The sequence below is a fragment of the Tinamus guttatus genome, unplaced genomic scaffold (genome assembly GCF_059628265.1).
Source record: "Tinamus guttatus ecotype Peru unplaced genomic scaffold, ASM5962826v1 Tinamus_guttatus_pri_ptg000389l, whole genome shotgun sequence".
In the NCBI taxonomy this organism is placed as follows: Eukaryota; Metazoa; Chordata; class Aves; order Tinamiformes; family Tinamidae; genus Tinamus; species Tinamus guttatus.
Window position 1 is genome coordinate 5,171,454 of NW_028288923.1, and position 21,823 is coordinate 5,193,276.

Sequence of the window (21,823 nt, forward strand, 5' to 3'; positions counted from 1 at the left end):
AACATCTATCTAAGGAAAAGGGTTTAAATATAAATGTTGTTTCGGAAAGTTGAAATTTCTGCCATCAAGTCAAATTCAGTAAATCTGTCTGCTGAGTGTGTTCCTTGTCTGCTTCTGCTGTTATTCTGGAGAAGAGTCCATGATCTCGTATGGGAAGCATCTGTTTTTGCAAATAGTTCCATTGGTGTAGGCATACTGTGAAAATGGAGTTGCAGCCTTTCTTTAAAACAGGAAGGTTCTTCACATGAGAACTGCGTCCTGGATGACTCAAAGGATGATTCTTCTGTAGCTGGAGCTGAGTCAGTATTCAAACTCCTAAGTACAGTCCCTGGAAAGTGCCCTTAAACAGCTACTTCAAAGACTAGGTGGTGATGGTAAGTGCTGCATAGACAAAGAGATAATCTATTAAGTTAATATCTGCAAAGTTTCAAATTTACTTGGTAAGCTAGCAAGATATTGCGCTGAAATTGTTTGTAACCCCTGTGTAGTTAGGTAATTTTGTATTTAAAATAAGGAAGTGCAGCTTCTTCCTTGGATCTTTTTGATACACTTAATGAATAATTTATCTTATGTTTGCTGAAACAAGAGTTCCATCTCTTCAGTGTCTTTTAAAAAGTTAAGATTTAATAAGTGAAATGATTTCTCCTCCGAGTTTTGCAAAGATGAATGACAAAATTGAAGTAGAACCTGGGCCTACAGGTTCTTTCCTGAGCATGGCTTTACTGTCTCCGTATCTTGGAGTTATGGCACATGAGTTTGTTAAATGTATCCTTCAAACAGAGTGATGTTTGCTACAGCCGGATTTCATTAACACTTCTATAAAATCCAAAAACGTTTGCCCTTGTGGCAGTGAGGCTGCCGCCCTGCTCTTGTAGCCCAGGCCCCCCAGCTTGGTGGCTCTGGGTCCGTCGGTGACGGCAAGACGAAGCCAAGTCCAAGCTGCCTCTCATGGGACACAAGGTAGCACTTCGTGCTCTTCCTGGAGCTTCTTTTCTCGCTAATGGCTGAAATGTTCCTCCCTTTCCACTATGTATTAGCAGCTATTCTGCAACCCTCATCTCAGTATTAAAAGTAGCTTCTAGTCTTTAATTAGAGAGAAGGAAGAAGTAGGGTGTGTTTAGCTTCTGTTTTCTTAATGTAAAGTTAAATGGATGAGCAACACCTTCTATTTAAATACAGAAATAACAAAAACGAGCAAAGCTGTAGTTAATGGTGAAATTAAGTAAAAGTGTGTTAGTTTCTTTGAATGTGTTTCTGGTGATTTGTTACCCAAGTGTCTGAGTGCTTTACGTGTGTCTGTATCTGCTGCACTGCAACTAGGCTCTGCAACCTGCTGGAGCAAGGTGAATCTGAAAATGGTCTTAGTCAGTCATATATGTCCTGTATTGCAGTTTGCTTAAGGGTAGTGCAGAGCTTTGTGTCATCCCACGTTGTGTGCGATGTATAAAGAAGCAGTATTTGATGTGTGAATGGCCATTGAATCCACAATAACAGGCAAAAGAAAAAGCTTCTCAATGAGCAGAGTAGTAAATTCCTTGTAGAGCCCTGCATGTAGGTGGCTGGTCATAAAGCCAAGGGCTTGCTGTAGTAACAGAAACAATATAGAAGGTGTTTTGACTTGTAAGGTCTTAGGAGTTAGGAGTGTGTGTTTCCTTTCAGGGAAAGAGTCCCCATCATAAATGTTTTACAGGTAGGTAAATGTGGGAGTAGTCTGCATGTCACTGTTTCTGTAGATTTGTTCTTAATTTATTACTTTTCTCTGTATAAAGTTTTGTTGTGTCAAGTAACAATATTTTGATGAGTTGAGTGGAACGTTTCAATAAGATGATCCTAATTTGCAATGTAAACCTAACGGGCAGTTAGTTTTGTGCTCTATTTATATTTATTTTGGGGGGTTATTATAAAGGACCAATTGCTCAAACTATTGAACAATAACGAATTTTTACTCAGACACACAAGTTTCTATCCACATAACCAAAAGGCTGAGGAAACAGGCATGTCTGTATAGAGTGATGAAACTACACACAAGGGTAATGAGTGTGACCAGGAGGCAGCTGTTAATGTTACAGTCAGAGCAAATTAAGGTTGCTGAGGTTTAGTCAAAGTCAGCTGAAACGTATGGAAACGGGCAATAAAATTCAGATCACTTTAAATGCCACATATTCTTAGGCTCCTGTCAACCATAGTCCATCTGTTACGATATTCCAAGCAGGACTTGCTTGCTGAAATAAGCTTGAATTTAAGCACGTTGCACTGGGTGGGGGGGGACAGTTTGGGGCAAGTTAAGAAAGAATCAGCTTTGTGCTGGGGCTTTTGTGCACATTTATACCTTTTCCTCCGTTACTGCTGCTGAATGTATATTAAACTAAATAGAAAAATCATGTTCTAAAAGCAAATGGAGTTCCAGTTTCAATTTCCTCATTTGAAAGGAAGTGTGGGTATGACTGTCAAGACTTTGGAACTTCCTGAGGCTGTTTCTGCCTGATCTTCTCTTAGTCCTTTTCTGAGGGTTCTTGGCTGCTGCCATGAGGATGGCTCTAATTCCAAGGTGGAGTCAAATGGGGGGAAATTAGTTCTTAGGAACAAACATTTATGTATTTGTGAGATTAAATAACTAAAGTTCAAAAATTGTTAGAAACATATGTCATACAACTAATATAATGCAATTAGGAACTTGCTTTTAGACTGAAAACTCTTTAAATGTTCACGTCGCAGATACAGCCCATGGATTAGTTATGATACTTTGTATACATTTTTAGTATCCTGCTTACTCTATGCAGAAGATGTGTGCCCTGTGCAGTTTATTGCAAGACCCTTGGCTGAAGGACGTAGTTGGTGATAACGAATACTCGTGTGGAATTATTGCTGATAAGTGACGGCCTGATGTGCTTCAGGAAGGCGCCTGTGCAAGGAGGACCCAGGCAGACTTTGATTCTTCTGCAGTTCGCTCTCCTCCTGCGCTGTGACCCTCTGGCCGGTGGCAGACCGTGGTGGTCTGTTGCGTGGTTACTGCACAGTTTGAGTACAGACTTGAAAAACTGGTTTTATGGGGGTGGAAAGCAGCACTGTGCACCGGCCCTGGGCAGGGGGTCTCGGGAGCTCTCCTGCTCGGCAAGCACCGCGGAGCCCTTCGCCACCGGCCTCCGCTGCGCGGAGCGCGGGCAGCGCGGCCCAAGGACCAAGTGAGCGTGTCGTGTCCTGAGCTCAAACTGAGACTCTGTTTGTAGCGTCCCCGAGCGATGCCGGGGAAGTTGCACAGCTGCCTTGTGTCACTGCTGTCTCACCTGCTGCAGGAGCGAGGGCAGTCACACGGTGCGGGTTCCTGCTAACCCTCCGCGCGTCTTCGTAGGTCGGTGCCGCAACTACAGACAATGCGGGTGGGTTTGGGACTGCATGGGGAGGTCGCCAGGCACCAAGCTATATAGTGCCTTAGGTAGGCGTGTGTGTTGCTATCCTACATGCCATAAACATGAGATCATTTATTTTACTGCCATTTACAGAGCTGCATAAGTCTGTATGTTGGCAGTTTCTGGGGGCAATTTATCAATTTATGCACTCTTAATCTTCGTGTTTTGGTTTATCTACCAATAAGTTATTCATGAAACTATGAACTTGCCTTACCAAAACAAAAAGCAAAAGGTTTCAAATCTGTGCAGCTCTAAGGGACCTTTTGCCGAAGGTACAGAGTGTGCTGTGCACCGCTTGACCTGGAGTAGCACCTGGGTGACAGACTGGTGCCAAGAGGTACTCGTCTGTAATTGCAAGTCGCTGGGGATGTTCCTCTGTCCTTGCATGGCTAACATGGGCTGTTAATTACTGCTAAAACTTTTCTGTTTTGAAATATAACCTGCTCTGCTTGGCACAGAAGATTAGTTAACAGTGATTTTGCCACTTCCTTTTATTTAAAAAATAAAAAAATAAAAAAACAAAAACAACAACAAAAAACACTTTTAACAAGGCAGGAGCCCGGGGAGACAGGGGATGACACCTTTCTTGTAGTATTGCTGAACATAGGTTTGGGGTGTTTTTTAAGGTATCTCCAAACTGTAAGACTCATCTTTCATTTGCTTCCTGAATTTTGCACCATTTTTGGCCCTGGTTGAGTTTTCTGCAGAGTTAAGTGCCAGAAACTTTGATTAAAACTGTTTTGTAATTTGATATCTTAATAAAAACATCAGTTGTCTTAATTCTGATAAAACACGAGTTGCTTTCAAGGCTAAATTATTTTTATAACTTCTTTCCAGTCTTAGCAGACCAGTCAGCAAACTTTTAAGTACTTTTCTTAAGACCTTGATTTATATACATTTTAGTCTTCAATATAATAAATGAAGAATATGAAGATGTGAATGTTTATGAAGGTCTCGGCTGGGGCTGTGCTCCGCTTCTGCAGGGTTCGCGGTGTTTTTGTGCTGAGGCTCTTGCTCTGTTTTTGTACTTCAGCGTCGCTTGTGGTAAAACCGTGCGAGTGTCTCATTTCTGAACAGGAACTGGCTGCAGGGCCTGTGAAGAGACGTGCTCCTGAAACGGTCATCCATTTCTTTGGTGAGCTTTCCGCTTATTTTTGGGGTGTGTATGTGCTATGTGCTTGACTTCTGGATCTTCCTTTCTGATGTGCTGGGCTTCCCACGTGGTCTGTGCTCCAGGCTGCGTCTCCTGCTGGATCTTCCCTGCTCCTTTGCCTGGCCTCCTGCTGCCACCTTCTGCAGAGTCGTGAAAAAAAGGGCAAATTGGGAAAGCCCTTGAGGTGGTTGCAGGACACGGAGCAAAGCGTGGATCTGTGAGGGGACAGCGGCGGGGTCGGAGCTCTGCTCCGCCTGGGCGCGGATGCTGCGTGGAGCAGAGCCCTGCGGCCACAGGGCTTCCCCAGGTGCCCCAAGCTGCCTTTACGGCACCAAGAAACATCAGTTACGGGCGCACGTAGCGGTACTTGGTTGAGAGCAAAGTGCCGATTTACTTTCTATTTAAATGCTAAGTTTGCTCATGTGGTATTTTGTGCTAATGCTTCCAGGCTTCAGCTCAGCCAAGAGAGGAAACTTATAGGGAAAATCATAAGCAAACAGCATTTAGAAGAGTTGTTTCATTAGTTATTGTATTTGCTACTGTGAATCTGTAGCATCTGTAATCGTTAATCTTTATTTACTCTGGGACACTTAAATCCTTGTTTTATGTTCAGAGTAAAGATCTGTTGCTAACCGTGATGTTGATAATACAAATATCCAGTATTCCCAGTACATCTGAAATCTCTTTTATGCTTGGGGTGGCTGATTGCAGCTTTGCTTTTGATTTTTTGCGTACGTTGTGTGCCAGCCTATCTGAGAGTTCAGGATTTCGTAAAGCAGCATTTTGGGTGGAGAGCTCAATGACTGTCAGTTCGTGTGTTCAGTGTTCCTCACTATTGTCTAAAAATAAAAACTTGAATTAACAATTTGCTTAGTTCCTGCTTTGCTGATGCTGTACATTTTGTTTCTCAGTGGGAGGTTTTTTATTTTATCCTTCTCTTTTTTTAAAAACTGTTAGCACTTTGCCTCTAGATCTGTCTTTGTTTTTCTTATCCTCCATCTAAAGCTGACAATTTTGGATGAGACAGCCACGTTCTATGCTCGTCGCTAAACTTATTGAAGCAGTTGTGTTTTTCCTGCAAAAAACACTGGAGCAACTACAGGGTTTTGAAATTTTAAGGGTTTTGACAGTTTCCTTGTGTTCAGTTTCATCGTTTATTGTCTGTTTCTCGTGATTGAATACGCTGATACGGATGAGCATATCAGCGAGCCTCATAGAGCCAGTGAGGAAATCCTTGGTGTAGTCAAGTATATATTTATCTGCCTCAGTACATTGACTGGTAACTAGTTAGTCCTTTTATGGAGTTGACTAGAATTTTAACAAAAATACATACCAGACACTGCCATTTGCATTTGGTTCTTTCCCTTCCTCATTTCTGACTTCTTGTATTCTCTGCATGCATAGGCTTCAAACTGTGATGAAGTAGCTGAAATCTGGGAGCAGACTACAGCTTAAATAAATGGTTCAGCATTTTTATGTCTGCCCGTAACACGTAGATAGCTAAAAATGCAGCCGTGCGGCTTGCGCGCGTGGTCTGGGTCGCTGCAGGGTTGCGCGTGGCGAGAGGGGCTGGTGACACGCGGAGTGCGGCGAGTGCCGTAGCCCGCGTCACCGCGGCCAGCGCTACTGCTGCCTTGGCCTGGAGCTTGGCCTTGGAGACCTGTTTCTTTCTGAGCGTTGCTGTGTTTTTAATGTAGCTTTGCTGAAGATAGTTAAATGACTTGGTTTAAAACAGACAGAAATGTTTCAGGGAAGTTTGTGTCGAAGTCGCTTTTGGATTTGAAACTCCTTGAAGAGTGTGTTACTTCAGGAATGTAATAAAGGTTTGCAATTTTTTTTTTTCCTCACTGGGTGCTCGTGTGCCCTTCCAGACTGGAAATCAAATGCAACAATATTTGAATGTGAGATTTGCCTAGGGGAGGAGTATAAGGTATATAAAATAAGTGCTATAAACTTCCTATTGGTGGCAAAATGGTCGATAATTTTCAGTCTGCGTGTATGCAAAGCTCCATTTCGATTGAAAACATGAGCTATACCTTTTAAATGCTTCCTTTGCCTTGAAATTTCTTCCGTTAAAGAAGCAACCCCCACTTCCCGTCTTTACCTGCGCTAGAATACGGTTGCTTTTGGCAAGCGTCTTGCCTGGCCACAGTTGTAGAAGTAAGGAATGGTTGGAAGGAAAGATTTTCTTTTCTCCCCCACATGAAGTGACTGTTTTGTTAGGCCGCAGACTTGAGGAAGTGTGAGTAGTGGGGGAAGCTCAAATCCGGCAGCTGAAGGATGTGGATAGTTCACAGTGTGACTAGCAAGTCAGATTTTCTTTTTTTTTTTCTTTTTTCTTTTTTTTACAGAGTGTTGAAAGGAAAAAGAGGATCTGAGGCTGTACTTACTCATCTTGGAAGCTCCTAGACAGAAGTGGAAAGTGTTCTGGACATTAGCAGTAATTTGGCTGCTGGAATTTGTCCAAAGTAGTAGCAATATGGTCTTGCTCTTTCTGAAAAATAAAGCAGCAGTTCTTTTTTTAATAAACATAAGTCAGCCTGGTTCTTGCTGTAGAGCCTGTGTGAAAGTCATCACTTCTAATAGCCCGGAGCCTGGGGAGCCGGGCAGGGCATCGATTGGCTCTGCACTGGCTCAGGGAAGGCAGCTCCTGCCAAACTCGCTGACGCTGCTCAGCTGGAGAAACGATGCAGCTAGGGTTGCCGCGCTGGCCTGGGAGGGCGTCCTGGAGCACCTGCTCCCTGGAAGCGCCGCTTCCTGGCACGGTGGGCCAAGCCATCCGCCCGCGCGAGCCTGCCCGTCTCGCGGGCGCGTGTCCCTTGCCTAAAGTCTTGAACGTCTCCCTGAGGTTACAGGGCGGGTGTAGCTCGGCTGTTGAAGGCTTTTGCCAGGTGTTAGGGTGGGGATTTTGCAGCCTACTTGCCTAGCAAGTAGTTGTGTTGAGGCTTCTTCTGCACGCTGCCTGTAGCCGTGGGGCTCCCCGCTCCAGCGGGATTCCTGGCTGACTCCTGACCTGCCTGCGGACAAGGTCCCTGAACCCGCGTCTGCCTTAGGAATTAAAACGAAAACCAAGAAGCACAGGGCGGTTATTTTTAAAGTGCTGTGGCTTCACGTGGGCCCGGAGCAGGCACGTGCAGACAGTGCAGCGTAGTCGTGCCAGAGAAGCCATTGCAGAGTGTGGAGAAGAGAAAGAAACCCTCAGAACAGCAATTCCCAGAGCAGCCCTGGAGCAGAGCTGCAGCCGGGGCCGCACAAGCTTCCTGCCTGCTGGGCTGCTCGCTGAGCGAATTCAAACTGCAGAGCTTGTTTTTCGGTATATGAACAAATGCTCACCAGGTAGACGTTTTTGTTTGAATCCATCCCTAGTGGTGGCAACTCTCCCTTCACTAGCGTGTCATTTTCCCTTTCTGCCAGGACTTGTTTGCTTGAGCAACAAGTTGTATTTTAGGAATAGGGGAAGTGATGCAAATGCCTCAGGTGCCGCCCTGAAGCATCTCTCGAGCAGCAGTGATCACGTCGCAGAAGTGCAGGAGAGTTTTGTCTACCGCTCTATTTCACCATCTGTTCATTGCTAAGATATACTGAGGGTATTGCTACTGGAAAGGCAAGCTTTACTTTTCAGGGTGTCGGAAACCTAAAGGAAAATTTATTTTTCCCCCACCCCTCCCGTACCGGAGCTGACAGCGCTGATTCCCAGTCTGCTTTTTGCAACCGCCCTGGCTGTTGGTGGGAGGTGAACAACTGACGTTCTGCTGTCCTTAACAGGCATTTTATTGAATTATATGTTTAATTTTGGGCATAATCTAATCCAATAATTTAAGCGTTATTTGATAATGAAAGCTTGTCACTGTATTTCCTGCCATGGCTGAACAGGCATTTTCTTCCAGGGATTATTTCAGTTTCTAAAACTATTGGAGATTAAAGTCCAACAAAATATTCAAGTGTCAACGGAGGTGCTTGCTGTGATGTATTTTTGTAGTCCAAAATGATCTGTACGTAACAGTGATGGCTTTGGACTTCTGTCTTTTTGAAAATTCATAGTGAATAATCTTCATTTTGCTAGCATGTCTGTGGGTGGATGACACTAATAGTTCAGCTCCTTTGGGAGAGAAAAAGGGACACACACACTCAAAACCAGCCAGGAAATGTATGGGAGAGTTGGAGGTTAGAAAATGAATTTTGATTTCCTTGCTTTAGCTACCACGATCTTCCCTTGCATGCGTAAGCTAAGAGCTTTGTGAGCGTTCGAGAGCTTGTATGCGCGGGATGGGAAAGGCTGGAGTACGCGGGAAAATTCCCCTGGAATTTATTGTGCTTTAACCACAGGATGTGGTTGTTAAAATTATGCCTTGGGTTTTTGGCACTATCTGGGTTTCAGCCTCATTGTAAGTCACTTTACTGAGGGACTTCAGTGAAAGTTAGAATTCGGGCATTTGGTAGAGCGCCTTTTGCCCCATGTAACTGCTTTATTTCTCTCTGTGATCTGCTCAGAACGTGGAGGGGTTGAATCACGGTTTATCTTTTAGGAAACCACCAGCTGGTCAGACCCTTGTGCTGCTGCTTGTCACCCTTATCAGTCAGAGTTTTGTTAATGCACAGTGTTCATGAGAGCCTGCTATCTCTCCCCACCCCCTCAACATGAAAAGATAAACTCATGGGTTTTATGGAAGTTAGTTGTATTTATTAGTGGGTTTTATGGAAATTAGTTCTATTGCTTAATTACCTTTTGCTGCAAAGTTGCTGCCTTTTTCAGTTTAGAACTGGATATTTCCTAGATCGTCATTTCTGATTTTTTTTTTTTGTAATTTTTTAAAAATCTCAGTAAGACATTGAGGCTGTTTATGAGTGAATAGTTCAAGCCCACTTGAATGTTGCATCATTTTGGCATATTTTCTCTTTCTTTTGCTTGAACCTGCATGCTTTCAACTGCACAGTGCTTTTCATTCAAGCTCTTTGGGGTGTACGTCTGTTTAGTATCTAGAGCAGTGAAGCCCTGTCACTGCCAACCCTGTTAAGATGCAACTGTCAAAAACCACCAGTACCAATATGTGGAGAGAGCCTTTAGAGGGATGATTCTGTTGTTGCATTTACTTTTTTTAAATAGTGTCCAATTTCAGATGTGAAGTAGGTTAGATGTGAAATAGTTTAGATATAAACTGCTTGCTTAAGGTTTTAATTAAATTTTTGTATCAGATTAAAAAAAAAAAAAACGCCTATTACTCACTGAAATTTCAAACCACTCCTGCAGGGCTGCCTAGATGCGAACCTGTGAGCACAGCAAGACCTGGAGAGCTGCTTGGCTGTGCGCTAGGTCGGTGGGTGTTTCATCTCGGGCGTCCCACGTTCAGGAAGCAGATTAATTAAATATTACCCCGGGAGACCAGAAATCAATCTTTATCTGAAAGTCCAGCTTTCCAGGTGTCTGCAGAGGAGGATTTTGTGTCCTGTGGCTTTAGAAACACGTTGGCAGCTCAAGGAATTGAGGGCTGCTCAAGGGTTGTTGTGGGTACAGTCAGGTTGCTGAGTTGAAGCGTTAACATGATATTTTAATAATCCAGAACACTTAATAAAAATATTTTGTTCAGTTAAAATTATTGTAATGAAATGCATTTCTTTAAAGTTGCCATAAAAATACTTCCAAGTCTATTCCTGCGGAACATTATGCCATTCTTTTGCCCAAAAGGTCATGAAGTGAATTTTTGCATTTCAGTTCAGGCTGTTTGTTAATAGAATGGTTCAAAAATGATACAAGAGTTTAAAAATTTTCTCCTTTTCAGTTTAAGTGTGACTAATTTGAACAAAATGAAGTTATGCCTACAGTTATGTAGGTACAGGATGAGCATTCCGATTAAGGTTCCAGCAGGTTTGGTGTTGCTCTTAGGAAGCCTCATACCAGAGCAAACTTGAGACTTGTGACCACATTGTACTTTGAAGTTAATAAATAAACTAAGGAGATAGCCAGAAACCTGTGGCAGAGTGAGATGTTTCTTTGTATATGTTTGTGGAGGGAGCTATACTCTGAAATAGTCAGGAGGCCTTGTATTTGTGAACACTTTTAAAAAAGAAAATCATAGCTCTTATCATTAATGAATTCTACTGGCACTTGAAAAATTAAGCTTTATACCTCATAAATGGATGAAAAGGGGGAAAAAAAAGAGAGAGGGAGCTGTTTTTGAAACAGAAAAGTCAAGCAAAACTGATGTATTGTTAACTTCTGTATAATTTCCACAAGCAGAATGAAATCTGATTTTCCAGTTCACTAATATGCTAGTGAAGGTTCAGGAACAAGATATCCTGAAAGAAAAATGGGAAGAAACAAAGATTTTTGGAAATTTGTTTTGCATTAAACAAGTATTACAGGTGTGGAATTATAATAGATCTGGAATTTCATAACAAAAATAATCTATCCTTCAGCTCGGAGTTTCTCTTTTAGGTCAGATTTACTATTTTTGAGTATTTGTAAAATCAGCTGAGCTAATCTGCCTTGTTTGTTCCCTTTATCTCCAAGCACAAAGCAAAAGAAAATCCTGAAATAAATAAATAAAGCAATAGGTAAGGTACTACTAAAGAGCAAAGAAAAAAAAAGATTTTTATATTGCACCTTGGCCAATTCCTGCCCCCACCTTCCTGATTTTACATTTTAGCTTGATAGAAATTGGCCACTTTGAAAAAAAAAAACAAACAACAAACAAACAAAACACAAAAAATGAAATTGATGAGTGCTACAGGTACAGCATTGATCCACTCAAGATTGCATGAATAACAACTTGCTAAGTGTGAAAAGCAACTGCTGTTGGAGCAGCAAGGTGTAGTGCTCGTAACTGGTTAAATATTCTTCAGTCAGAATGAAAGTGGCTTGCAAAACTTGCTAGGGAAATAGGCGCCTGTGGTTAGTGTTGAATGCAGAGAGATCTGTCTGTCTTGCAGATCAAAAATTGGCTGAAAGTTCTTAGTCCGTGTGTCACGTTACTTCCTCAAACTTGCGGCTTGTCAGGAGATACATGCTCTCAGTTTCTCTTAAACAATTTAGTTACAAATATATAGGAAATCTTATTTATTTTGCTCTTTATGTTTTGCTGACATGAAGTGTGGCCTGTCTTGGTTTAATGTGTGTATGCTGTAAAGTCTACTGTCCTTAGGATACACCCAGTAGAGGCTTCTGGGTGAGCAGCTTAAGCACATTTATGTGCAAGACTGCTGGCAGACAGGTAGAAACCCTTGCTAAAAATGTTTTCAAGCATATATTAACAGTTACAATAATGCAATGAGATGAATTTTTTGTAAATTTGACGGTCTCCAATGTAATCCTTCTAAGGCCAACTTGTCGTGTTACAAGTACGAATTACCAAAATTCAAACTCTTCAGATACACTGAAAACAACAACACGAGGTCCTGTAGATCCTCTGTAAAGTCTCTGAAGTGTTGTGTTGTTTCTGGTGTGATTTAAAACGCTTTCATAGTATGTTTTTCTACAAAACTTTGTGAGTTCTCTGGGACAGCCTTCATGTTTAGGTGTTCTCCTCGCTTTCCCAACTGAACACCACGGAACAAGTATCCAGCATAGGTCTCTGGTCAGCACTAACCCGTTTCAGAGGAACCGGGGCCGTCTGCTTGCCCACTGACCAAGACGTTGCTACTAACTAAAAAAGAGAATTCAAGGATTCAGTCATTTTCCACCAAAGAGCAAATTGGTGCTATATAACCTAGTTTTGAGAAGTCTCTTAAACAGAACGTGCAGATTTCCTGTAGATGCATTGCTGCCGCAGAAGTTCTGTTTTAGTCTCTGGGTTCTCATATTCGGTTGCCGTGGCTGTGATGTACCCCTGAAAAGGGGAAACAGGGACCTTGGGTGTATTTCTACCCAAAATAGGAAGTGTCACTGGTATCACTGCTGGTCTACAGGTTCTGCAGGACTGTGTGTAATTCCAGCTGTCCATTTTCAAGGGACATTTAGAATAAATTAGCAAGATTATTGAAGAAAAGAGGTGCCTATTTTATGAGTGAAGATTACAGCAGTTTGTTTATTCTAGCAGAAGTTTAGCAGAAAAAGTAAAGTTCAGGTATATATGAAATCTTTTGCAATAAAATTCCCCTCTGCCAGGTTATTGGGCAGTTCTGTCTGCTGTTCAGCTCCCAAGGTGGGTGATGTAGACGTCATGAGCTTTGGGGTGCCGATAGGTTCCCACCTGCACGTAACTAACATCCCGTAACCCCCGTGAACGTGATAAAGCAGTGAGGGAGGAGGGCGAAAGCCACGAGCCATCGTGTACCCCGTGGGTTCCTCTGCCAGAGGGCTGCATTCGAGGGCGATAATCTGTGTCTCCTGCTTGCTCATCTGCCAGGAGATGCAGCCTTCAGTTCACTGTGTCCTGGGCACGTGCCTTTCTGCCCTGCTGTGCACAGGTCTTCAGCTAAAGTTGCAAGGGGCAGGGAACACTTCTTTTTAAGTAGTTGTCACATTTGTGGATCTGTGTTCTGAAATCCCAAACTACATATTCTTTTAATTTTACACTGCTTTGAATCATGCATTGTTTATTCAAGTTTTCTTTTCTTTCTTTTTGATTTTTGCATTGCTTGTATTAGATCTGGTGTTTAATAAAATGTATTAAAGAACTTATGGCTTTCATTATCAAGATTGCTGTGCAAGTTAGTAAAAATATTATTCTCCCATTTTTCTCAGGACTTATTTCCTGTCACACAGTCCCATAAAAATACTGAGATCAGTACACTAAGAAAGATGCTTCTCATCAGGTTGCAACCTTTAACTCAGACATTTGTCTTATCTTTCAGTCTTTCATTGTGTTCATTCATTCTGCAGATTGCCACAGTAAAGAGTTTTTAAAAATTCTATTGATTGCCTGAGTAAAGGGTTTATAATGTATGAAGAGAGACAGTTAAGTAGGGTTTTTTTCTTGAATTACCAGGGGAAAAAAACAGAAGCACCCTTAATGTCTGCAGTGGTCCTGGGAGTAACGACGCCCTGTGTTGCTGCAGGTCGGCGTGTGCGCTCCGAGACGCGGCGTCGAGGACTGTTCCGGCCGGGCTGCGCGCGGCTCCGCGTGCTCGAGATCCCGGCGCAGAAACGCTGCTGGTGCCGACGGATCCTGGGCACCGGCAACGGCCAGCGAGTGTCCGGGGGTCCCTGCCGCCTGTGCGCGGGACACCTCGGCCAGGGAGATGCGACGGGGGCTGCTCCCAACTGTTCTGAAGTGTGTGTTCTTATGCAGTGTGGCTGAACATACAAAATGATAGATGTTTGCATCTAATTGCTACTAATTTTATTTTTGAGTGAGTATGGGATCATATTTTGAGTATGGGATCTTCATTAAACCCACTGTTTGTAAAACTTTTTTTTTTTTAAGGACATGCTCATTTGATTTCTGTGCTGTATTGAAATAGGGCATGACTGCAGAGACAGTGCTTCCCATTAGGAGCCTAGGTACATTTCTTTAATGGTATTTTAATATTTAACCTTCAAGGGAGGGGAACTTCCTTCTTAAGCGTGTGTAGTTTTAGTTTTGTTTTTGGCTGTGAAGTGCGGATGTTGTGGTGTAAGAAATATTTCATGACTGTCTTTTTCAAGATTGGGGAAGACTAAAATTCTGCAATAAATAGTATGTAGCATTAAGATTTTAAAAACATGCGCTCAGTGGGGATGACTAGTGCTTCAAATTAAATCCCAGGTGATTGGATGTGATCTCTTTGTCTCCTCCAGCTTGTTTTCATAAACGGTAAGAAGGCTTTGATCTCTGAAACATAGAGGGCATTTTGTATCTTCACTGAACCCTTTGTGCTGTAGTAGCAGCCCACGTTTCCATTGCTCCAGGTGATGCACAGTTATGTTTCCACTGCCCATCTGTTGGCCTTGGGCTGAGTTTTTTTTCCTAAAGTGAAATTACCTGTGAGTCTGACTCATGAGGAATATGAAACCAAAGAATGGGGCAGATGTTATGATCCTGTTGAATACACAAAAATTCACATGGCAAGAACATTTTTTGCCTTTGGCAGCAGACACAAGAAACTTTGTTCTTGCATTGCAGTTTACCGTTCCATTTTGCTTATGCTGTTTGTTAAAAGAACTTTAAAAAACAGTTAGCTCAGTAATAGCAGTGGATATCAGAGCATGGCTGGGACATGGTGCTGATTTATGCTTTGAGCAACCTTACAGGTCCGTTGTCTGCTGTTCAGTGCAGGATTTTCAGTGTACGTAGCTATGTTGGCTCGACTGAAAAGCCCTAAGCAGCCAAAGCTGTTGTCAGGGTCACTGCATTGGTTATTTCACCTCTTCAGATGTCGTTCTACAATTTCTCCACTGTGGAAGTGAGTAGGTAGAAGAGAGAGGATCTTGTCTTTGAGCCTGATACCTGTTTACTGTTTCTTGTTGGACTGAAGCTAAATAGCAATTGATTCCTAATCTCTGTCAGGACAAGTTTTATCTTCTTCCCACCCATAGTGTGCCCTTATCCCTTCGTGGTGTGATTGAGGCTGGGCTGTGCAAATACTCTGTTTACCCAGGAGGAGGAAAACACACATTTCCATGGGAAACTGCAACACTCCCCCTAAATAAGTAAAGAGAAGTGGGGGGAAAGAGGGGAATGAGTGATGCCCGTTACACCCTGCTCATAGCCATTTCTAGCATCTTCGGGAATCTCGCTGGCGCTGGGCGAGTCAAGGGACGTCCTTGCGCTCTGAGCTGTCACATCAGCAGGCTGCGCTTCCTGAGCGCTGCAGCCAGAGGGAAAAGCTGAGGTACATTAAAACACTGCTATGCAAACAAGCATGGAGATTGAACTGTAGTGTAATTAGGGGATTATGTTGTGCTTGAGAAGGTTGCTGTCAGCTTCAGCACTTCTTTGTTTGTCAGGTACTTATAATTCTGTATCTGAGTAATATATGAAAAAAAAATTGTGAGCTTGAATATTACTTGAAGTGATTTTTCTTATTACTAATTTCAATGTAGACTTAATATTAGCTAGTGTAATACATTTCTTAAATAAATCTGTTTTCTGAAAACAACAGGGAGCTTGCATTTTCCAAAAATCAAATGAGTGTTTTAATAAAGATTGTTGAGGCTTTCTCTCCTTCATTCCCTTCATCTCTATTCCTATTTCAGCTGGAAACACTATTTTCTCTCCATAGTGTTTCTGTCTTTTTTTTTTTTTTTTTTTTTTTTTCAGTGTGTTTTCTTTACTGTTAGTAATAACTTCAGAAGCGTTCAGGGTTTTTTTATGTAATTAAGCTGAAGTTATACAATGAAAAGCTGTCCTGACTTGTGAGGACACTTATGTTCAGAGATGTGAATTTTAAATAGGTCACTGAAAACTTAAAGAATAAGTGGGGTATTGATTTGTGTAGTGGTAAGTTCAATTATAAACCAGGCAAAGTCAGAAAATCCATCTGTAAGATACAACAGGGTGCCTGGGAGCTGTGCAATAATCACGCAGCTTGGGAAGGCTCAGGGCGCAGCCGAGTCACTGGTCTGCTGGGTTGTTTTACACCCTGCAGATTGCTGCTTAGGAAAATCAGTATTGGGAAAGGATAGCTGCTTTTCCTGCTGAGATAGAAGCCGGAGTTAATTATAAGGCTTGGTAGCTTTCTTGGTTGGACTATGATGTGTTTGTACAATAAACTACTCGAGAACTGTGATGAACCCTCCTGTCTGATTTGCCAGTCTGGTTACGGAGCTTCTCCTTTCTCCTCCAGCAGCTAGTTTGTGAGCTGGCCTGAAGTTACAAATCTTCACCGTGGTTTGCTGAGCCGTTCCTGCAATGCTCACTGTGTCCCACCTGCATCAGGAGTCTAGAGGCTTCTTACTGTGGCTGGTTAATCGGCATCCTCAGAGCACATCTCATAATAATGCTGGTGTTTAAAACAGGCAAAAAAAGGTGCAACATAGAAGTGAACTAATGATACTGTTTTCCTGGGCTTTGTAGAGATGTGATGAGTCAGTTTAGGGGCTCCCTGCTCCCAGATTTGCAGTGGATGCTTTCCTTCCTGCGTGTCGGGCCAGCTTTGGGGCTCATCCTGCACCTCCATGATGTGCCAGGCTCCGCTGCCCCCACAAGAAGGGGCCCACGCAGACGTGTGCTCTTATTTCCACGGGCTGGTGAGCTCGGGGGCCGGGGCTGGGTGCCGGGGCGGGCCCGGAGGGGAATGGCAGTGGGGAGACCCCGCTGCTCGCGGTGCTCCCGGCCCGCGAACCCACCCGCTCCGCTGCACGGCTCCTACTGCTGCTGGTGACTGCAGAAGCTGCTCCTGGGTCACCCACTGCACGGCTTGAGCTTTTGGAATAAGTGCTATGAGAAGAAACAATCTACTGAAATAAGAATCTGAACAGAAAAGCCAAGTGTGAGTGCTTGCTTTGCGGAGCATTTAGCGCCATCACTGCTGCACTTTGCAAAGTTTAAGTGCATAATCTAGGTTAAGTCCTATTTAACTCCGTGCCTTACTTCATTAGTAATGGTTGTCTTGGCTGCCTCCTGAATGTTTTTTGAATGACAGACTTTTTTTTTTTCTGGTGTTTTGGTATTTTTTTCTCCCTCAAGAAGTAAATATAAGTAAGATTTTTCTGTGTTCAAGAGAAGCTCTTTACAGATTAAATGTAACTAAGGAATGTGAAATGTCACATGAGAAACTTCAAAATGTGAAGAAGTTTTAGCTTTGTTAAGAAACTTATGTACAAGTAAGGTTTGCTGCTGATATCAGATACATCATCAAAAAAAATCTGTTCTGCATTTAGTCCTTCTGTAGGAGTAGAAAAAACTAACAATACTGCAGGCTAGCATTGAAAACTAGTTCTAAAAGGAAGAAGTGTTGTCTTTAACACAAGCGGTATTTCCTGTGGTGACTGCTCTAAAGTGCATTTTGGGTTGCTATCATTCGTTGCCTAGACTGAATTAGCTGTGCAGTCCAATTGACTGGAGTTTATTTTTTTGCCCGAGATTCATAATTCATGTACTCGTTGTTCAGTTACTCTGATGCTTATAGAGAGTGGTTCTCTTAATACCTGCTAATGGGTAATTATGGTTGATAATAAGGCCAGTCATGGCAGCTTTGGAGTCGTTTTGGAAGCCCTGTGGTCATCCATGTGAGCCAAGCTGGAGTGGAAACCAAAGCTGTACCCTGCTCTGCGCGGCCGAGGGCTTCAGGAGGGGCAAACTGGTTCTGCTTGCTTCTGTGCTGCGGCTGCTCAGGGGAACAAAGCAAAGTATCTTGTTTTGCTTGGGTTTTGTTACTGGGTTTGTTTTAATATTTCATCACTGAGCCTGCTTTTTAAGCAAGCAGCTTTCAGTGAGCAAGGCCAAGTGCTCGGCAAATAAGTGGCTAGCTGGAAAAGCAGCTGCGTGAGGAGCTCTGCAAGGCAGCGGGTGCCTCGGTGGCTTTAGAGGAGGAGCAGAGGGGCAGCAAACCCGCATGCCCCTCTGCGAGGCTCGAGGCGAGCGCGAGCTGCGGGACGGTCAGGGCTCTGGTGCCACCTCCGTGGGGCAGCGGCAGATGGAGAGGAGGCTGCGCAGCTTCCTCAAGCCGCCCCGCGGCTTCAGGCCCAGCTAGCACCCGAATTGTTTGTGCCCTGTTAATGCAGAGAATGAAGACAAGCCATGTCTCAAGAGCTGCTTTGTTATCATCATCAGTGTGATTTTGCTTGCAAATAGGCCATCATTCTTTCTGTAGCTCCACCTGACGTTGTCCAGAGGGGAAGAGGCGATTTGGAGCCACAGCTCAAGAGAAAAGGCCCTGTGATAAGTAGCACTGGACTGCGCTCCATGGAGGCTTTCGGTGTTCTCTCCGCTCTCCCCCCTTTCCTCCTATGCTGCCCCTTTTAAACAGCTCCCGAAGAAGGAGGTCCTGAAGCATCCCCAAAGAGCACTGCAGCCCATGGATGCTATTCATATTTCAAGGTAGTAGAAAAATTAGCAAGCAGGTTTTTTTACTTGTCAGTCAGTGCTTGTTTCAGCTGTATAGATTGGATTATACATGTGTAGGGCTTAATAAATCACTGGACAGCAAAAATGATCTCCCTGTCCCAAAAGTTTATTGCACAAGTGGTCACTTGATCAGAGAAGGAAATTTGAGGTACCAAGAAACCTAGTTGCATGATTGCCAGCTATTAGAATGGAAATTACAGTGCTGATGCACCGTCCAAAGTAGAAATAGCTTGTTTATAGAAAGTCTCCCTTTTTCTTTTAGCAAATGTGAGAAATGCCCTGGCTCTGTAGCATGATGTGTAAATATGCAGAGAGATCTGCCGCGTGGGTGAGTGCTGCAGCAGGCAGTTGAGGACCAGCCTTGCTGCTCCGGAGATGTTGTCGCTCCATCGCAGACTGTTCGTCTGCACCAGGCTCCTTGCCTTGCCATGGGGAGGAGGCGATCTATGCGATGCACATTCCCAGAGTAGTTTTCGCAGTGAAGGCACTTGCTTTTTCAGTATTTACTTTATCTTGAGCAAACTGCAAAAGAAAGAGGCTTCTCTGATTTTGTACCGTGACTTGTTAGCGTAGCCCAGGCTATCGTGTTTCAGTGAGTTTTCTGTAAAGCGCTCAGTCTCTGTAGGCTCTGTGGATAGAGTCGGGTCTATTCTGTGCTGTTGAGTGCAGGCCAGCTCTTAAGAAAGTGCTATGTATTGACACAAAGCGCTGTGGACAGTTTTAACTAGTCCAGGAGAACAAAAGAGCTTCAGTCCAGCCTAATAGCCCAATTCAGTGTTTGTTCTTGCATTTTGCTTGTAACAAAACTCTTTGGCTTTCCAGTAGGAGACCTGGGAGCTAGCGGTACTTGACAGCTCTTAGGCAGCGGGAAGGAGTGCTTAGCACAGTCAGAAATAGCCACATTGGTGGAAATCAGAAATGCTGTGTTCTGGCGTGGGGATGAAGGGCGGGCTGGGCATGTTTGCCCAGCACCTACCTACCTGTATAAGGTTTTGCTCGGGACAGACTTGTGCCCCATGGCTTGAAGCAGAGCCATTTCCATTCATGCTCTGAAAAAAGCATCTTTATGGATAGACCTTTTTTTTGCCTGTCATATGCTCAGTACTCTTTATTAAATGGTCACGTTGCTTTATTTGATGCAAAGGTCTTCATGTGGATGGGTATGCAGCCAAGAGCGGAGCTTAGAAGCTCTGACAAAATGTTGTTCATTCACTCGCCACACATCATCGCCCACTCTCAGCTGTGTCAGCTCATTCATGCTCCCGGGATGATTTCTTCTATGCACTAAAGCAGCCTCGTTGGCAAATCAGTCCTTCTCCTTTCCAACTCTTCTGGATGCAGTGGAGGCTGCTAAAGAAATATGGCTTTTTCTTGAGAAACCATTATCAGAACTTGGTGGCTTTATGGCAGTGGCTCAAATCCAACCCCACGTCAGAGAGCTGCTGGCTTGGTGCAATCACAGCTTGGCCGCGTGCTTGCTGCTGGGCTGGCTCAAAGGTGCCCAGCTCATGGTGCCAGGATGCCAAATCTGCAAGCCACAAGGACCAAAACACCTCAAAAAAAAAAAAAAAAAGAGAGATTGTGTGATCCCTGCAATCCCCATATGCATAAATAAGAGGGTGTTAAGTTGGAGGGTTTTGCTAGTGGGTCATGATGTTTGTGTGACAGAATATTCTGATCTCTCTCTGTCTGCCCTCTATGTTTTAAGAAGGCCGTTGGAAAAATTTTGGAGAGGGAGGAAGGACAGAAAAAATGGAAACTTTTGGCTGAGTCTGTTAAAGTTCCTTAAAAACAAAAGCTTGACTTGTAAATCTGTAAATGGAAAGAATGAGTGCCAGTAATGTAACCAAATTTGAAAACTAGAGACTGTTTAAGTGCTTGTCGTGGTTTTGGAACTACAATAAAATTCCTGTACTACTTTTTTTTTCCCATTTTGGATTCTAATAAGATCACTCATGAGTTGTGATGAAGTTCCTCACATGTAACCACATGTTGATTGAGCTAATACCTAATAATGGCATGATTAGCAAATAGTTTCTCTGGTGAGCTGTCAGGCATTTGCTGTTTAAACCTTATTCAGTTGTATGCATAGAGAGAGTGCAAGTTGCTGTATAGCTTTTAAAAAGTGGCAGTGGGACAAAGGATGCAAATAGAAACTGGTTCAAAGTTGAATCATTCATTTCAGAGAAAGTGGCATTTGTGCAGTGTCTTAGATGCTTGTGAAAGCAAGAGAGTCCTGTCTTTACCCAGGTTTTGTTTTGTTAAGGAAAAGCTGGACCCAGGAGTCACTACTAGTAACGTGTATCAGTGACTGCTGGTAAAGGAGTGCACAGGTCTGTAAACTCGCACTATTTTATTAAGAGGGTTGAATCATTTAAGAGACATGTCTCGCTGACTTTGCCTTTAAAACTCTTTAATAGCACCCAGAGCTGGCGCAAAGCTGATACATCTAACATCTCTTCCGTCTTTCAAATGTTAGATAACTGAAGCAAAGCCGTTGCACTTCTGGAGAAGTGAGATTGTCCTTGGTTTTGTTTGTTCATCAATTTCGCAGAATCTAATTGCAGGGGTAAAGCTGTAGAGATGTTTTTCTTGGATTTTGAGATCAAGTAGCTCAAGACAGGATTGCTTTTCCTTCGTAATGGTGAACATATTGCTGCTTAGCAATTAATAGTTATTCTTAGAAAATGGTTTTGGTTCTGCAAACTGGAAAATAAATTTTGCCTTTCAAAGTATCTGTCATCATGGAAATCACCCTGTGACTACTTCGTGTTGGCGAGCATGGTACAGAGCAGCTGGTCAGGTTGCTGTGAATTCCTGCTTTGGAGGGAACTGGGACCTCCGCAGCTGGGCGCTCCTACCTCCGGGGATCGGGGGGATCCGGCAGCCCAGGACAGCCCTGCGTCTGCCCCAGTGCTCAGTTTTGTTGCTTTTGTTGCTAGTTCAGATTGAAATATGCCCCCTGCTCTGATAGATCTTTCTGAATAAGAAGCAGGTGTGCTCCCAAGTGAGGTAATTCTGCAATCAGGAGTGTGATTTGGAAAATGAATTACAGCATGATTAGGATCTTTGAACTTCTTCCTTGCTTCTCCTGTAATTTGAGTGTCAGATCTGCTTGGAAACTGCAAGTGCAGCCCTTCGCAGGAGCCATGTGCCTGTGCAGAGGGTATCAGGGAAAGAAGAAAATCTTCTAAGAAGACCTAAGGGAGGTCTTCTAGTTATAAAGTAAAGCTCAGTAATAACAACTAGTGTGATTACTTGTGAAATAAAATTTGTGTGTCATTAACTATAGGAGGGAATGCTGACATGACAAAAAAATCCTCTTCATGTATGCATAC